This window comes from Zingiber officinale, chromosome 7A, assembly GCF_018446385.1.
Source record: "Zingiber officinale cultivar Zhangliang chromosome 7A, Zo_v1.1, whole genome shotgun sequence".
Lineage (NCBI taxonomy): Eukaryota > Viridiplantae > Streptophyta > Magnoliopsida > Zingiberales > Zingiberaceae > Zingiber > Zingiber officinale.
In genome coordinates, this window is record NC_055998.1 from 20683443 (window position 1) to 20703402 (window position 19960).

At 37.0% G+C, this 19960-nt stretch overlaps 1 long non-coding RNA gene across 1 annotated transcript; it reads right to left on the reverse strand.

Annotated features, from left to right (window-relative positions):
* Positions 1–7111: 7111 nt before the first annotated feature.
* Positions 7112–9310, reverse strand: LOC121999969. Its single transcript, XR_006116866.1, has 6 exons — positions 9207–9310; positions 8253–8314; positions 8064–8129; positions 7926–7993; positions 7759–7792; positions 7112–7290 (listed from the first exon to the last, which is right to left on the reverse strand). It is a non-coding gene; the product is annotated as an uncharacterized LOC121999969 (long non-coding RNA).
* Between the last annotated feature and the right edge of the window lie 10650 nt (positions 9311–19960).

A 19960-nucleotide genomic window follows, 5' to 3' on the forward strand; every position in this document is an offset into this window, starting at 1 on the left:
ACATCGAAAACTCCTTATCGTATGTCACCTAAAGAGTTAAACGAACTGAAGGTTCAACTCCAGGAGCTTTTAGACAGGGGATATATATGCCCTAGTGCTTCTTCGTGGGGTTCTCCGGTATTATTTGTCAAGAAAAGAATGGTACTCTGAGATTGTGCATAGATTATAGACAGTTGAATACAGTGACCGTCAGAAATAAGTACTCCTTACCATAGATCAAGGATTTGTTTGATCATCTCAGAGGTACCTCAGTGTATTCTAAGATTGATCTGCGGTCCGGATATCATCAGCCGACAGCATTCCATACTAGATACGGTCATTATGAGTTTTGGTAATGCCATTTGGGCTTACCAATGCTTCAGCAGTATTTATGGATTTGATGAACCGCGTATTCCTGGAGTATCTTGATCAGTTTGTTATCGTTTTCATCGATGACATATTGGTCTACTCGTGTTCTGAGGAGGAGCATGCACAGTATCTTGGCACAGTCTTGGAGACTCTTCGACGACATCAGCTGTATGCAAAGTTCAACAAGTGTGTCTTCTGGCTATCTTCAGTCGGTTTTCTGGGACACGTGGTTTCTAGCAGAGGTATTTTAGTAGACCCTCAGAAGATCGAGGCTGTCACCAGTTGGGAGCAGCCGAAATCAGTACAAAAGATCCGCAGTTTTCTGGGGCTAGCTGGATATTACAGATTGTTCGTCGAGGATTTCTCTCGGATTGCTATGCTGCTGACACGCCTGACCAAGAAAGGCGTGAAGTTCAGTTGGACCGAAGATTATGAGACCAGCTTCCAGGAGCTGAAGCGGAGATTAGTGTCGGCTCCGATTTTGGTTTTACCCTCCGGAGAGGATGGATTCGTGCTCTACACTGGTGCATCTCTTCAGGGTTTGGGCGCTGTTCTGATGCAGCACGACAGGGTAGTCTCCTATGCTTCTCGTCAGTTGAAGGAGCATGAGAAGAACTACCCAGTACATGATTTGGAGCTAGCCGCCATCATCTTTGCTTTGAAGATTTTGCGGCATCATCTGTACGACATTACCTTTGAGATTCTTATAGATCATAAGAGTCCCAAATATATTTTCACCCAGAAGGAACTTAATCTCCGGCAGAGGAGATAGATACAGTTCCTGAAGGATTATGACTATACCATTAGCTATCACCCAGGGAAAGCTAATGTGGTTGCCAATGCACTCAGCAGGAAGTCCAGAGGGACTTTGGCTTGCCACCGGGCTTCAGTCACAGACTTGATTCAAGGTTTCTCCAAGTTAGGCCTTGAGGAGCAGGGACAGACAAAGCAGGGTATTCTTGTTACCATGGTTGCTCAGTCGTTGATCAGGATGAGGATCCGAGAGGCCCAGGCCGGTGATCAACATTTTCAGTTCATTGGCAGCCAGATAGCTTCCGGGAGCAGACTGAGTTCACACGAGATAAGGAGGGTATTATATATTTTCTTGGTAGATTATGGTACCTCAGTTTCACCCGGTCTTACAGGAGCTACTTCAGGAGGCTCATTGCTCTCTATTTACGAACCATCCAGGTGGGACCCACATGTATCAAGATTTGAGGCTTTCCTACTAGTGGAACGGTATGAAGAAAGATATCACGGAATTTATAGCTAGATGTCTTGTCTTTCAGCAGATGAAGGCCGAGCATCAGAGACCTGCCGGATTACTTCTGCGGATTCCTATTCCTGAGTGAAAATGGGAACATATTACCATGGACTTTGTGGTGGGTTTGCCTAGGACACGACGAGGCCATAACGCGATTTGGGTAATCGTTGATCGATTAACCAAATCTGCGCACTTCTTAGCGATCCGAAAGACTGATTTCCTGGATCGATTGGCAGATCTGTATTGCTGGGAGATCATCAGATTACATGGTGTTCCTTTGAGTATTATTTCGGATAGAGATCCATGGTTCACGTCTTGATTTTGGCAGAGTCTGCAGTAGGCTTTGGGCACTTAGCTTCATTTCAGTACAACTTTCCATCCATAGACAGATGGATAGTCAGAGCGGACCATTCAGACTCTAAAGGACTTGCTGAGGTCTTGTGTATTGGATTTCAGAGGAAGTTGGGAGGACCATTTGCCATTGGTAGAGTTTGCCTACAACAACATCTTTCATTCAGCTATCCAGATGGCACCATTTGAGGCGTTGTATGGTAGGCCTTGTCAGACACCCATCCTCTGGGATGAGGTTGGGGAGACCCAGTTGCTAGGGCCTCATAGAGCTCAGCATGAGGCAGAGTTGGTCCATACTATCAGACGGAGGATGTCAGAAGTGCAGGACCGCCAGAAGAGTTATGTTGATCGGAGACGGAGACCCCTAGAGTTCTCTATAGGCGACCATGTATTTCTACGAATTTCACCCACGAAAGAGGTGAAGAGATTTGGCCTCAGAGGTAAGCTAGCTCCACAGTACATTGGCCCTTTCCGAATACTGGAGAGGATTGGAGCAATAGCTTATTGTTTGGCACTACCACCCTCCCTGGCAAGCATCCACGACGTATTCCACGTATCTATGCTGAGGAGATACATACCCGACCCAACACATGTGCTGACAGATATCTCAGTTTCCATTCATCCTGACGTCACTTATGAGGAAGTTCCGGTATAGATTCTGGACCGGAAAGAGTGTCAGCTATGGAACAAGACTATCCGACTAGTTAAAGTCGGATGACAGCATCATTCGGACGAGGAGGCTACCTGGGAGCTCGAGGATATGATCGGAGCTCGATACCCCCACCTGTTCACATGAGGTATGTGGGTTATTTTACAGTTCAACATTTATATTATTTATCTGTTGTTAGTACTTGCTGATGGTAGATAATGAAAATTTGGGGACCAAATTTTTATTAGTGGAGGAGAATGTAAAATACCGAAAAAGGGTGAATAACCATGAGGGAATTTCTCGAAATTTTTAGAAATTTTCTGAGAATTTTTAGGAGCTCATATGACAAGTTTACGGGGATAAATATTGGGCATCGGAAAAGCCTGTTTAGGCTACCCCATTTAAGCGAGGAAAAGTTTGTTTTTTCTTTTTATTTTTCTTTTTCTTTTATTCTTTCCTCAGTTTCCCATTTCCTTCGCATGCCCGTTCCCTAACCTCCGTGTGCCCAAGCCATCCCCGATGCCCGATCCTTGCCCTAACCAACGGCGGTTCCTTTCTCTTCTTCCCGAGCATACAAGAACCCTGCCCGATCTCCTTCTTCCTCCTTCTCCCGACACTGGCCAAGCTTCTGCGTCCCCATCACTTCCTCTATTCCGGTTGAGCAGTGTCGACTTTCCCTTCTTCTCTTATCGCGTCGCCCTCGAGTCGCCACAACCGCCTGCTTTCCCCAATGCTAGCGCTGGCACCTGAGGCTGAACCCTAGTTTCTTCATTGGTGCCCTAGATCTACCTCTACGCGCCACTGCCGATATGTGCCCTAGTTCTTCCTTTGCGTGTCACTGGCGAGTGCGAGTTTGCTTCTCCCCTATGTTCTTAGCGTCTCAACCCATCGCCTCCTCTTGGCCTCGATCACGCTAGTGCCAAGGCTCTTCATCGCCAACGTAGGGCCACCGCAGCCACATCCGAGCCCTAGATTTCCACTGCTGGGTTCTTTCTTCACCCATCGCATCAGCCACATTCTGTTAGGTCTCTTACGGGAGGGATCTGCTGATATGAGATTGTGGTAAGGTATTTTGATCTTGGGTTGTAGAGAACTGGATTCTTATTCCTGAATGGGAAGTTTGTGCTAATTAGGTTGGATGATCATTGTAGCTTTGATTGTGTACACTGTCAGCCATTTCTTCGGCTACAGAAGACCACCAGTAGTCACTTGGCTGCGAGTTTGAGGTAAGAGACTTAAATTAGGTTGATTTAGATTTTTAGTATAATTGATTTATGCTTGGATTATTGATCTAATGAGTTGATTGGGGATTAGGTAACTAACCCTAATTAACTGTTGGATTTAATTTAGGTAGAATGAGGATTATGGTTTAGGGGTTTTCCCTAAATTATTCTTAAGGATTTTTATTTAGCTATTCATTTAAATTGTAGCTAAATAAAAATATATATTTATTGGTGACACAGGACTTTGACGCGAGATGAGTATCTCGACGTCGGATTGGACCTTTCTATTGGAGGCGGGTACCTTGACTTATCTTTTATATATGTCATTTGATATGCATAGTAGTTTTTAACAAGTAGTAATGATTATGTTTCATATCTTCATCGGTTTGTCACTACCAGATACCTGTTACATGCTTGTTTACCTGTTATACATTTCATGTTATTACCACCTGATTATATATGCTTATAGAGGTAGTGACATAACCATGTTTTATTATGTTCAGGACCTAGGTTTTGATACCTTATCTGACCTGTGTACCTAGACCATTGATTTGGTCAATTTGTTCTATGTTACACATTTTGTAGAGATGGATAGGTTCAGGATATTTTCATGCTTAGTGTCATGCACCATCTTGCATGATTACATGCTCTGCGATAGTCGGCTCCTTTATTATTGAGCAAATCACCAGTTACATGGATCTGCACACACAACCACTCATGGGTTAGTGGTTTTTATCAGGCAGGGTGTGTTGCAGCAGGTTGCTCTGTCAAGGACTCCGTTGGTCCACTCATGGGTAGTGTGATGTAGCATTGTAGCAGGACAGGGATCCCTCTCTGGACTGGCTCAGGGAGATGAGAGCATTGAGCTCCCCCACTTATGATTTGGGGTAAGGAGGATAGGTGTACTCCGACAACATCCCATCCACTCGGTCACTCATCAGGAGCAGTGATGATAGAGTGCATTGTTGTCACAGCCCTACCTACTCGGTCTCACCATCGTGTGTGAGATAGCTGACTAGCGTCAGGGGTGACAAGGACATGTCATTGGCATCATACGCATTGATGCATTTATTGCTTGTGTTTGCTGCATTTATTTGTTGCATATTGGATGAATGCATATGTTTGACATGCATACAGGATTTCAATACCTCTCGGTTTATTATCCTTACACCAGGTCCTGGTTAGTACAGTTGTTCTCCTATTTTATTCAGTTGCATTTATCCTTCTTATATCAGGAGACTGTACGTATGATTAGTGTTATTTGTTATATTTCTTACTATGCATGTCAGTATTTACCCGCTGAGAAGTTGACTCACCCCGTGGTTATTACTATTTCATGTTGAGGCTGTCCGGAGAGTTCCAGTCGCTAGTCCCCCTGCACTTCACGAGAATATTTTTTTGGTTTCTTTTTTTTATTGTACTATCTAGACTTGTACTAGTTTTGTTTCTATGGATACAATATGGTTTTGTTTTAATTGTCGATGGGTTTGATTGAATTTGTTCCATTACATGTCTGCCTAGACGACAGAAGAGGTGAGTTGATTTTTATTGCATCGTGATTAGAGTTTTATGGGTGTAGTTGAGTAGGATATCGTGATTTGAGCTTTATGAGTGTAGTTGAGTAGGATTTTTGAGATGATTTTTCCTTATCGTTGTTTTAGTTTAGTATTACTATTAAACTACGTGGGGGTTTGTATTATTTTATTGTTATTGTTCTGGCCGTGTTGGCCGATATATCTGAATGATTGTAGGAAATTTCAGATTATCATTCGTACAGAAGAAATGCTATCGAAATTTTTTTTAATAGGGACTATATGAGTTGCGACACTAAACCCCTCGTGTTGCACTTTTTAGTTTTGTTATGGTATTAATGTCGTGCGATATTGCCGTCGTTTTGTTTTTAATCACTCGTTAGCCACCCTGAGTTCATTAATATTTTAATTTTTAATTAATATTTGTTAGGGAAAAAAAGAACAGAGCTTTACATAAGTCAATGAATAAAACAAGTTGTTGGAAAAAAAGGTTAGATAATATTAAAAAGATTGCACGCTTAAGATTTGTGTCACCTCTTACCAGAATTAGAGGAATTACGATTCATGGTAGCTACTAAGAGGTTTTATTTTTTCAGTTATGTTTTTTTGGAACACAAGGATCAGAGTATTTATCATGTGATTGATCATATTGCCATTGATGTTAATTATTAAATGCCTTTATAATATTAATAGGATGATAGGTTTAAGATTTGTGTTGCTTCATTGTCAGAATTTAAGGCATTATGTATCATGGTTTCCCCTAGGAAGTTTTCCACCTTTATTTTTCCTTGTGCGTGAGCTCCTATGCTTTGGAACATAAGGATGAGAACCTTTTAATGATTTTAGTTCGCCTTATCGGCTTTTCCAATCACTACAAAAAATAAAGGCTTCTGGGACAAATTTTGAGACGAATTTGAAAAAAAAATTCGTTGCAAAATATTTAGGGACAAAATTTGGGACGAAAATATTTTCGTCCCAAAATTATTGATGCCAACTTTTGGAACAAATATTTGTTCGTTGGAAATTTGGCAACGAATTTGGGGACAAAATTGGCGATGAATAATATTTTCGTTCCCAAATTCGTTGCCAATTTTGCAACAAAAAACTCTATTTGTCCCAAAATACTATACAATTTTGCAACGAAAATTTATTTTGTTGCAAACTTAGCAACGAATTTGGGGACGAATTCGGGGATGAATTTAATTCTGTTGCCAAATCTGTCCCAAATTTGGCAACAAATTATATTTTCGTTGCCAAATTTGTTGCTAATTTTCATGACACATTGCAACGAATATTATTTTTGTTGCAAAATTTACAACGAATTTGGCAATGAAAATACTAATTTCATTTAAAAAATAAATATTCATTCCAAATTTCGTCCCAAATACTGGAACAAATCCGCAGTTTCGTCCCAAATTCTGGGACGAATCCGCATATTCGTCCCAGAATCTGGGACGAAATTTGGAACAAAAATATTTTTATTGCAAAATTATCAATGGATAAGTTTAGAACAAATTATTTTCATTGCCAAATTCGTTCCTAAATTAAAAAAAAAAATCCAACAACTATATATTTCTACAATAAATTCAAATAAAATATATATAACAAATTCAAATAACAAAATATAGACTTTCAACACATCCTAATTAACAATATCACAAATAACACAATATATACATTCAACACATCCTATTTCAGATACATATATTAATAATTGAAATCAAATCACAATACAACAAATTCAAAGTTCTCAACATCTTCTTCAAACGACTCCAAAATATTATACAAGTTCAACACCCAAATATTTATAAAGTCTAGTAATCCAAGAAGTTAAACAAGGAGTTAAATTTTAAAAAAAACTAAGATACATCAACTCATCTTCTTTCTCCACAAAAGCTTTCATCCCCATCAACTCTTCTCTTCCTGCATACAAACAAACGAATAAACCAGATCATGTGTAACCAGAAAGATAATAACTTAAATTCTAACAATCTCACAATTCTAACAGTTTCATTTGTATCAAATTGTTATGATATACCATATTTCACCTTATCAAACAAGTTTTACAAATACTATATTTCATCAAACATAGAGAGAATGAGATGTATTCTTAAAATTCCTATAATATGAAAATGTCTGAAATGAAAAAAGCACAAACTAATATATGAGCAATTAGTTGATACTAGTCTTTAAGTACTCATAGTTACTTGGTTGTTAGGCAAACTCTAATCATAATTTGGAATTTGAAGTAATAATGCAGTAATATCAAATTTCAACAAATATATAAAAAGATACCTTTATTTAACTTTTCAAATATAACTAATTTAAAAATATATAAATATAATTAAAAGTCTAACATGTTCAACTACGAGTGTGTTATTTAATACTTACTTTTTTCTTCGATACATATTTCGCCTCACCAATCCTGTTAAAAACAAATTAACAATATTAAATAAAATAAAAATTAGAAAAGTTAACATGGCCTGGTTTAATGTATAAAACACTAATTATGAGACAAATAATCATCAGACATAATTAAAATCATGAAATAGCATCACCAGCATCATCGTTATCATCGTCGCCATCATCATCTTCGTCACGCGGAGGAATCTGACTTAGAGCGGAACTAAAAATTCCAATATAAGATAAAGTAAATTGCAAATTTGATTCATAAAAAGGAACTTTCAAAAACTTACCATTTTTCTTCAAATAGCTTGTAGAACAAGAGGGGAAAAAAAATATTAGATGTCACCTCTAATGACCTGTAGGAACAAATACAATATATTAACTGATAAAATAAATAAAATTATAACTGAGACAGTATATAAAAAACTCAGTGAGATATAAGTTTGGTAAGTTTGCATATTAAAGATAGGCTAGAATACCACGGGGAAGATCTACAAAAGTGCTTTATGATACGAGTGCCTCCAACTACACCGAGCGAGACCTGCACAAACAAAATTACAAATTTAGTCAAAACCTTAACATAATAAATCATTTGTACTTTTTTCACTAGCATTTTAGTCTCTCTAAACTTTGTTCTTTTAGTAGCTATAAATGTTATTTTTTTGGCCATGAATGATGATCAATTTCAGTAGACGACTCTTGTTGATAAGCCGAACCCACAAAATCAAGCCAACTATCATTCTACTTAGGAGATAAGATGAGAAATCAGAGGCGTAATTTGATGGAAAGCACAAATTCAATGCATGAATAAATTACTGAGACTTAGCAAGTCCAAATTCTTATCGTTCAAAGAAATAACATAAAATGTTGACCTAAAATGAGTTGATTGAATCAAGGTTACAAAATCAATCATCATTGTAACTGGATAAGCATACAAACAGCGGATAAGTACTGTATCGGAATTTAAACCACCGGAGCAGCCCCGTCCAGGAGCAGCCACACGCTGCCAGGTGCGGCCACGAGCGGCCAAGCACGACGACGGCGGCCAGGCGCATCCAGTTGAGGACACGCCTGGCCAGGCACGACGACGGCGGCCAGGTGAGCAGCCCCGTCCAGCAGCAGCCAGGCGCGTCCAGTCGAGGACACGCCTGGCCAGGCACGACGACGGCGGCCAGGTGAGCAGCCCCGTCCAGGAGCAGCCACACGCTGCTAGGTGCGGCCACGAGCGGCCAAGCACGACGACGGCGGCCAGGCGCGTCCAGGCGAGGACACGCCTGGCCAGGCACGACGACGGCGGCCAGGTGAGGCCACGCGCGGCCAGGCGCGCCCACGCGCGGCAAGGAGCGCCCAAGCGCGGCCACGCACGGCCAAGCGTGGCCGGCACGGCGCCGCGCACAGATGAGAGGGGAGATGGGAGAGGGGAGAGGGATTACCTGCGCCGCTGCAGGAGAAGGATTCCGCCACCGCTGGAGAAGGATTCAGCCGCCGCTGCGAGAAGGAGATCGGGTAAAGAGCATATGTGGGATTAAGGGATATAGGGTTTTTTAGAAACAAAAATATTTTGTTGCCATTTTTGTCCCTACTTTTGGGACGAATTCCTGAATTCGTCCCAAATTTTGGGACGAATCCAGGATTCGTCCCAGATTTAAGAAAATTAAAAAAATAAAAAAAAATTAATCGGAGGACCAAATATGGACCTAGAGATGTCGGAATTTCACGAAACAAGTTTCTATGGATTCCTAATTTTTTCCTAATCTCAAAAATATCCATATCCATAATTTTAACATATTATACTGACTGTGGTGAATTTTTTATTAAACATTAGGTTATATTCGTGTTAAAAAATCACCACACTCAATATATTAGGTTAAAATTCAGAATTAGTATATTTTTATGATCAGGAAAAAATTATGAACGCATAGAAACTTATTTCATTAAATTCCGAAATTTCTAGGTCCATATTTAGGCCTTCCAAATGATATTTATTTTATTTTTCATTTTTTTAATTCTGGGACGAATCCTGGATTCGTCCCAGATTTTGGAACGAATCCTGGATTCGTCCCAGATTTTGGGACGAATTCCTGGATTCGTCCCAAATTTGGGGACGAATTCCAGGATTCGTCCCAAATTTTGGGACGAATCCAAGATTCGTCCCAGATTTAAGAAAATTAAAAAATAAAAGAAAAATTAATCAGAGACACTAAATATGAACCTAGAGATGTCGGAATTTCATGAAACAAGTTTCTATGGATTTCTAATTTTTTCCTAATCACAAAAATATCCTTATCCATAATTTTAACATATTATATTGACTGTGGTGAATTTTTTATTAATCATTAGGTCATATTCGTGTTAAAAAATCACCACACTCAATATATTAGGTTAAAATGCAGGATTAAGATATTTTTATGATCAGGAGAAAATTATGAACGCATAGAAACTTATTTCATTAAATTCCGAGATTTCTAAGTCGATATTTAGGCCTTCTGAATGATATTTATTTATTTTTTCATTTTTTTAATTCTGGGACGAATCCTGGATTCGTCCCAGATTTTGGGACGAATTCCTGGATTCATCCCAGATTTGGGGACGAATTCTAGGATTCGTCCCAGATTTTGGGACAAATCCAGGATTCGTCCCAAATTTTAAAAAATTAAAAAATTAAAGAAAAATTAATCGGAGGCACTAAATATAGACCTAGAGATGTCGAAATTTCATGAAATAAGTTTCTATGGGTTCCTAATTTTGTAATAATAATAAATAAATCCTCATTCATAATTTTAACCTAATATATTTAGTGTAGTGATTTTTTAAACCAAATTGATTAAATTCAAGTTAAAAAAATCACAACACTCAAAATATTAGGGTAAAATTATAGATGAGGACATTTTTACAATCAGGAGAAAATTAGAAACTCATAGAATCTTGTTTCATAAAATTATAACATCCGTAGGTATATATTTAAAGTTTTAGACACATATTCAAACATACGTTAAACGCTAACATACTTAATTAACATTAAACTATCTATGTTTCACTAAATATGGACCTAGAGATGTCGGAATTTCATGAAACAAATTTCTATGGGTTCCTAATTTTTTGGTGATGTTAAAAATATCCTCATCCATAATTTTAACATATTATATTGACTGTGGTGAATTTTTTATTAAGAATTAGGTCATATTCGTGTTAAAAAATCACCACACTCAATATATTAGGTTAAAATTCAGAATTAGTATATTTTTATGATCAGGAGAAAATTATGAATGAATAGAAACTTGTTTCATAAAATTCCGAGATCTCTAGGTCCATATTTAGGCCTTCGGAATGATATTTATTTTATTTTTTATTTTTTTTAAATCTGGGACGAATCCTGGATTCGTCCTAGATTTTGGGATGAATTCCTGGATTCGTCCCAGATTTGGGGACGAATTCCAGGATTCGTCCCAAATTTTGGGACGAATCCAGGATTCGTCCCAGATTTAAGAAAATTAAAAAAGAAAAGAAAAATTAATCGGAGACACTAAATATGGACCTAGAGATGTCGGAATTTCATGAAACAAGTTTCTATGGATTCCTAATTTTTTCCTAATCTCAAAAATATCCTTATCCATAATTTTAACATATTATATTGACTGTGGTGAATTTTTTATTAATCATTAGGTCATATTCGTGTTAAAAAATCACCACACTCAATATATTAGGTTAAAATTCAGGATTAGGATATTTTTATGATCAGGAGAAAATTATGAACACATAGAAACTTGTTTCATTAAATTCCAAGATCTCTAGGTCCATATTTAGACCTTTCGAATGATATTTATTTTATTTTTTAATTTTTTTAAATCTGGGACGAATCCTGGATTCGTCCTAGATTTAAAAAAATTTAAAAATAAAAGAAAAATTATTCGGAGACACTAAATATGGATCTAGAGATGTCAAAATTTCATGAAATAAGTTTCTATGGGTTCCTAATTTTTTTGTGATCTTTAAAATAGCCTCATCCATAATTTTAACATATTATATTGACTGTGGTGAATTTTTTATTAAGCATTAGGTCATATTCATGTTAAAAAATCACCACACTCAATATATTATGTTAAAATTCAGGATTAGGATATTTTTATGATCAGGAGAAAATTATGAACGCATAGAAATTTGTTTCATTAAATTCCGAGATCTCTAGGTCTATATTTAGGCTTTCCGAATAATATTTATTTTATTTTTTAATTTTTTTAAATCTGGGACGAATCCCGGATTCGTCCCAGATTTTGGGACGAATTCCTGGATTCGTCCCTGATTTTTGGGACGAATTCTGGATTCGTCCCAGATTCTGGAACGAATCCAGAATTCGTCCCAGATTCTGGAACAAATCCAGAATTCGTCCCAGAATTTGGGACGAATCCTAGATTCGTCCCAGATTCTGGAACGAATTTTGCAACGAAAATATTGTTTGTTGGCAATTTACGATGAAATTTTTTTGTTGCAGATTTCGTTTCTAATTTGGGTCAAATTTTATATTTGTTGCCAAAATTGTTGCAATTTTGGGATGAAAAATTTTCGTCCCAAACTTTCGTCCCTAAATTATTATTTTTTTTGTAGTGAATAAGTTATGTTTTTCAGCAAGTATGCTTTAATAATCATGTATGTATTGTTTATGTTTTGATGGCCATGCATATTATGGAATATGAGAATATGCATATTATGGAATATGAAAATGTTGTATGCAAGAACGTATGAGATAAAAAGATGGGCTATAAGTTGTAGTTTTTGTTTGAGCATGCATGCCATGTTTAATGATCTAGTACGTATGAATTATATTTGTAATGATCATGTATGCTAGGGATTATGAGAATGATATATGCAATTTGAATTAAAAAATATATTTTTTAAAAGGAGGTTTCATAGGTTATGGACAACCATATTGCATGCATGCTTATGTGCATGAATATTTATATTTATGTTTAAGTTCTATATTTATATGGGTATTATATTTATGTTTAAATATATGCTTATGTTTTTTTTTTAAAAAGTACATGCTTATATTCATGCTCATGTAGTGATCATGATTATAATTATACTTATACTTATGTCTATATTTATAGAATGAAGTGGTTAGTTATAACCGGGGACTTAAGCCCGAGAAGCGTTCCAAATCTTATTATGGATTAAGTTATGAACCGGGGACCTAAGCTTGAGGAACTTGCCAAATCTTATTATGGGTTAAGTTATGAACCAGGGACCTAAGCTCAGGGAGCTTGCCAAATCTTATTATGGGCTAAGTTATGAACCGGGAACCTAAACCCGGGGAGCTTGGCAAAGAACCCTCATGAATTGGGATGGTGGGATGAATCGGAGACCTAAGCCCAGGGGATTCGTTCCAAGGAGCAGTCCTTGATAATCTAGCTAGGGTAGTTGTCTGATCAACAACTTATGTTACGGTATTGCTATATGGAAACAAGCCACCACCATGATATGTTTATAAATACGCATGCAGATATGTTCAAGCTATGTTTATGTTTATGCTAATGTTTATGCTAATGCTTATATATGTTTACGTTTATGCCTATGTACATGATCAAAGTCTATCATTATGCCTAGATCCATTTCCATGCTTATATTTATGCTCTTATGCTTAAGTCGGTGCCTATGCTCACATATTCTCTACCAGTAAGTCGGTAGGAAAGTCCTAAGTTATCTAGAAGGGGGTTTCCCTTAGTACACTAGATTATAGGTGCTAACTATCGCATAATAGAATTTTGAATATGTTGAGTCTTTCGACTCACAGACTTTGACTTTTTTTTTCAGACAACGAAACCAATGAGGCAGGAGACGTTGACCAGTGAGCTAACTCAGAACAATAGCAGTACAACCCGAAGACCTTCCAATTTAATTTTGATTTTATTTGAACCAAGAACTACTATGGAAGTACGAGTATGTGACGTCTGCAGTTTATGTATTATATATAAAAAAACTAGGGGCGTCACACCAGGATTTTCACTTGGCTTCACTCACTAGTATTTTCATCTGCCCGACTTCACTCACCGGGACTTTCACCTACCTGGCTTTACTCACCAAGACTTTCACCTAGCTTCACTCACTAGGATTTTCATCTGCTCGGCTTCAATCACCATGACTTCTATCTGCTTGGCTTCATTCACTAGGTCTTTCACCACCAAGTGTCCAGTCAACACTGATCCACTTGAATTTTTCACTTCTGCCAACCTTCTTGTTGGACTTGCCTTTGCCTAACATCCAGTTAGGACTTTCCCAGTCAAGTATTCGGTCAACTTTGACCTACTTGACTGCTCTTCACATCAAACAAGTCAAACCTTGACCAAAGGGGAATTGTACCATCAATCTCCCCAATTAGACGATTGCACCTATAATCTCCATATATTGTCAAACATTGAAAACCAAACATCATGACTCAAGCTTGAGCAAACTCAAGCTTAGTCAACTTGGTCAACCTTGACTCAAGGGATATTGCACCAACAAAGAATTCCCTCCATCTTGTGTGTGACTATCTTGAACTACACTCTGCTTTATTTTCTAAGAACACAATACTTACAAAACTCAAGTTTGCACATCTTGACATTCTTCAATAAATTTCTTCTATGAAGCTCCAACATCTCACACTCACTCATATGACCTAGTCAAATATGTCACAAGACTGTCTTATTTGATTCAGTTCTATAACAACATCTCCACCTACAATTATAACACTGAGCAACCTGTAGATATTCCCTACTAGTTTTTGTCATTTCATCACTGCCAAAGCACCTTTATTGACTTTCATTACTTTGCTCATAGATTTATAACGACAACTACTATCATCTAGTGTGCCTAATCCGGTTCTTCCTCAGGTCTAGTATATGTCTAACACCACCCAACATTTTGATCACATCATCAAGCATATTTATGCCAAATAAGATAACGATTATCCTGTGGGCTATTGAGAAAGGAAGATTGAGGAGAAAACAAGAAGAGAATCTTTTTAAACCAAAGAGAAATATGTCATTCTCTGAGTTTTACCATAATAAGAAATTTTATTATGAATAAAAGATAATTCTTTAATATCTAAACATGACTCTTATATAGACTATAACCTAAGACCTAAATAAAGGAAAGAAATTACAATTAATATATCTTAATTCTAATCTTAAAAAAAAAAGAAAATATATAGTTTACCTAAAAAGGAAAGTGTAGGACCGATAGCACGTGGGGGGTGAATTACGTATATTTTAAAAACTTATCTTTTTATATTTTTAAAACAAAGTACATAGCGAAATTAAAATTAAATGAAGTAAGAAAACATAAGCACATATTCGATTACTTGATTCAGAGCCTTTGGTGACTCATACTCCAAGATTTAGGCCCCTCAGACCTATCGATGGGTAATTCACTAAATTATCTTTTGGAATCACTTGAAGAATAATTTGAATGCAAAAGAATAAGAAAAGTGTAACAAACCTGCACTAATCTTTTGCAAGTATATAAAAGAGATAATAATAAATTAGTTACCAACACGAAAGGTGGAGATCCGTATATGCTCTTGTGTTGGTGTCAGTCTTCCAACAGTGGTTTGGAAGTCGTCGAGTGGTAGCACAATGGCAGCGCGAAGTCATAATAGTAAAATGATAGTTGGAGCTCGTGTATTAGTTGTATATTTGAAGTTGCTCGTGACCTCCTTTTAAAGATCATTGGAGGTGCCTCTAACAACTCTGAGTTGCCTCCTTTGAGGCTTATTAGATCCAAGCAATGTTTGTAGCTTATCCATGCAAAATTCGCATCTTATCCACGCGAGGGTGCCTGCAACAAATGTGCGAGTGTGCTTCCAACTGGTCTAGGGCACCTCCAACCAGTGCGCAAGGGTGCTTCCAACCCATGCGTGAGAGTACCTCCAATCCATGCACGAGGGTACCTTCAACCAATGCTCGAGGGAGCCTCCAATCTGTCCTAGGCACCTCCTTTCATTCAAGGCTTAAAATGCATTTCACCCTTGCAAAATGCGTTAGTCCAAATAACAAACTATACCCTGCAAAATAGAGTTAGCATAATTAAATATAAGATTTATGAATTAGATTCTGTCTTCCCAAAACCAGGATTTAGTTATGGTCTCAACTTAAATCTCTAAAATAGCTCTAAGATGGACTATGCCTATAGTCCCGCTAGGACTCATCCTCGTTGAATCACTTTCCTATAGTGACTTACCTCACTTACCATTTGCAGTCACTTGACTTGCCTTTTGACCCACAAGATCTTCCCGACAGTTGTCAAGTCCGTAGACCCAATTGAACTTCAACCAACTGTCAGGTCCCGTAGATCAAACTAAATTTTTTGCCAGATATCGGGTCACTCCTTGACCTATTTAGATTTCACCCCAGTTATTAGATTCTTAGACCTAACTGGGCTTCAACATGGTGTTAGGTCCTCTAGACCCCTCAATTTTTGCATATTTATTAAAGAGGTTAGACAAATATAACACCTAACTTTAATTTATTTGTCATTCATCAAAACCTGAGTTTGTTAAAAAAATTTAAAATAGTTTTCAAAAGGATTTTTAAAATGGTTTTTAAAATGATTTTTAAAATCTTTTTTAAAGGATTTTTTTAAAGATTTTTAAAAGAATTTTTAAAATAGTTTTAAAAGGTTTTTTAGAATTTATTTATTTTTTAAATTTTAAAATAATTTTTTAAAAAAAGAATTTATAAAACAATTTAAAAAAAAATTAAAAAAATTTTTAAATAACTTTTTAAAAGAATTTTTAAAATAATTTTTAGAATTTTTTAAAAAAGATTTTCAAAATAATTTTAAAAAGATTTTTTAAATGGTTGTTTAAAAGAATTTTTTTAAGATTTTTAAAAAAAATTTTAAAATAGTTTTAATAGTATTTTTAAAATAATTTTAAAAAGATTTTTTTGAAAAATTTTAAGTAATTTTTAAAAGTTTTTTTAATGATTTAAAATATTTCAATTAATTAAATTTTAAGGTTATTTAATTAATGAAATTTGAAAACTTAATTAATCCTTATTCATCTCACCCTTCTTGGGTATCAGAGTAATGACCACTTCTTGACAAAGTCTTTTTTAAAAAATTGGACTTTTAATTTTTGTATTGATAAACCATGATCTAACTAGTCTAGGATATGGCGAGGTAAGCTTGGTTAGTTCCACTTGTAGGATCGAAAAGAATTTAGATATCTCTATAACTACATGATATTGTTCACTTTAGGTCTAAGCCCTCATGGTTTTGCTCTTGGGTTCTACCCAAAAGGCCTCATGCCAATGGAGATATCTTTTTCTCTTATAAACCCATGATCTTTTCCATGTGTTTTCAATGTGGGACTATGTTTGCAACCTTGCAACCCCAACAATTCCCCCCTCAAACAAAGGACCACAGGCCTCCTATGTTCGATCTTCGACCCACCAAGTCTTCCTGCCCCTCGGTCCACCCGACCTACTAGGACTTCCTTGCCTAGCCACAACTAGGACTCCTGTCTGGTGTCTGGTCCTCTTGATCCGAACATAGGAGCCCCCACTTCTTTGTTCAAGGTCAATATTGCACCTACATGGCTCAATCAGACCATAGCTCATGTGCACAGTCGGCGGTTAAACCTTCTGGCAGTCCAGGCTCTGATACCAATTGTTGGGACCTTTGTGCCCGCTAGAGGGGGGTGGATAGCGTTTCGTTGCACACATGTGCTTGCTTCATCTTGATATGCAGCGGAAAATAAAAGTTGGGTTTGATCATATCAAAAAGGGGGATATTGTTAATACCCCAAGGTAGTTTTGTTATGATCAACAAAGTCAGGTTAGGTCCTGTTGATTTTTAACCCTGTATCTAAGTGTGTAGGAATTTAGAAGCATAGGAAGTCGAGCAAAAGATGCAGCTAGCGAGAAGGATGAAATGAGAGAGAGTCGACGGGCTTGGTGCGTTTGAGGGATGAGGTGCTGTGGAAGAGTACGCGGACGGATGAGAAGGAGGCGTACGACATTTCCAAGGGATGAGAAGATGGAGTGTAAGAATGCTCAAAGGCCGAAAGTTAGGTTCGTGTGAGCCCTATTCTAGATGGCCAAGATTACCCAAGCGAGCGAAACTAGAGCAGAAGACCCGGACCAGACCGAGTAGAACCAGAACGGAAGGCCAGGACAGAAAGTCAATAGAATGTTGACTTTTTGATTCGGGTGCCTGGAACCCTTCCGAGCCCTGGAGCAGAAAATTATCCGGAGCGCGACGTGGCGTGTTCCGTTGTGACAAGGATAAAAGTTTATCCCCTCCCAGGCGCCTAAAACCCTTCCAAGTGCCCCGACCAGGGCTATAAATATAGCTCTGGTCCCAAAAACTTAAACAGAACAATTGTTATTGTTTCCTTTTGAGTTGAGCTTTTTAATTGTGAGATTTAATTGCTGTAAGAGGCTTCTCTGCCCAGAGAAGAGTTTTACTATGCTTTTCATCTTCTTTGGATTAACAACTTCCCCGATTGTAACCAAGTAATTTCTTTGTGCCTCTTCTTTCTAATTTTCATCTTTTAATTATTTTTATGCAAGTGTTAATTTTGATAAAGCTATAAAGATCAAGGAATGTTTGCTTTGTTTTATAGGGATATTTGCCTCCCTCTGGTCGGCCGCCAAGGGTCCTAGAGAATAAAGTATGTGAATGTGCATCAAAACATGCATAAGAGCATATATAATCTACGCACATCACACCCTCATACTTAAACCTTTGCTTGTCCTCAAGCAAAATGTCACAATCTAAATTCATGTGCTCCTATAATACCTCATTATCCCTATTACACTTTCTTAACTCTATCAACTAGTTTCATTGGTGAGCTTAATCATGGAAATAGCCTAAGTATGGCCTAAATACAAGTTCTTGTGCATAATATAATGAGTGACCTAAACTCTTCAAGTTTCAATCTCTGTCCTAGTCAAGTCGTCATCTAATTGAGTTCATAATGTTTTCAGTTATAGGCACTTACCTGCCACACACTTGGTTCATATTCCTTAGACTACACAAGGTCTCAAAGAATTACTTGGAATCATGAGAAACATAACATTTATTTCCCCAGTAACCTAACTCAGTTTCAAAGGGGTAAATTGTTAGTTTCCACTCACGATAACTATTTTTTAATCTCTTATTCAACATTTTTTTTTTTGGTGCTTTGAAAATGAAGCACTTATACAAATGTAGATATAAACACAAATGTAGGGATTTTTTATTTTTACAAATAAGTTGACATGATCCGAGGTCATCCAGTAACCAAAATATAATTCAAGAAATCACCATGAGAACTAAAGACTAAACAGATAGGATGAATAATGACTATTCTAATAATATCAACCATTCAAGTTTAAGTAACGTGAAAGTAAGATCCTTAATGTTAGGCCAAAACTCAAACTTGTCTCTATACAATTCTTAACTCATTTCATGCTACTAGAGATAGAGAAAAAAGGTACACTAAATATACTAGCATTATATCCACAACAACATGAATCAAGAAATGAGCGTGCAAATATTTTTGCTATTAGATACGTCAACAAAGTAGTGAGGAATGATGTTCTTGATATGCCATGAAACGGTTTAAAAGACAATCAAAGTGACAATCAGAACAAAACTGGAAAACAATAATAGGAATATAAGTAAAAGATGCAAGCAAAAGCTAAAACAAGCAAAGCAAAATAGAAGTGCAGACAAGCAAAATAAATGAAAGTGCTGAAAATGTAAAAGAAAGAAGATATAAAAGAAACTCAGGTTGTGCAAACACCATCCCCCTCCCCCCCACCCCAAGACTTAAACTCTTCATCGTTCCAATAAAATCAATATGGTGGTGAAGTTAGGATGTCAGGAAATTCATCTGGAAGTAGATTAATGAACCATTTTACCCTATTCCTCACAAATTTATGATATGCAAATAATTCATTAATATCATTCTAAAGAAATTTTATGAAACCATAAAAATCTTCATTTAATTTCATTTGATGTCTATGAGCTCCCATAAATTCTGACATTCATTTGCACAACTCCGTTTCACTCTTAAAACAATCTTGAAAATGCTTGAATTGTTCACCCCCCAAGTACAAGTCACTTGTGAGTAACTTTTTATGTAATTCCAAATCATGATAAAGGGTATCTAAAATAGGGCAAAACTCATGGAAATTAAATCTGGCAAGATCTTGATTAAACG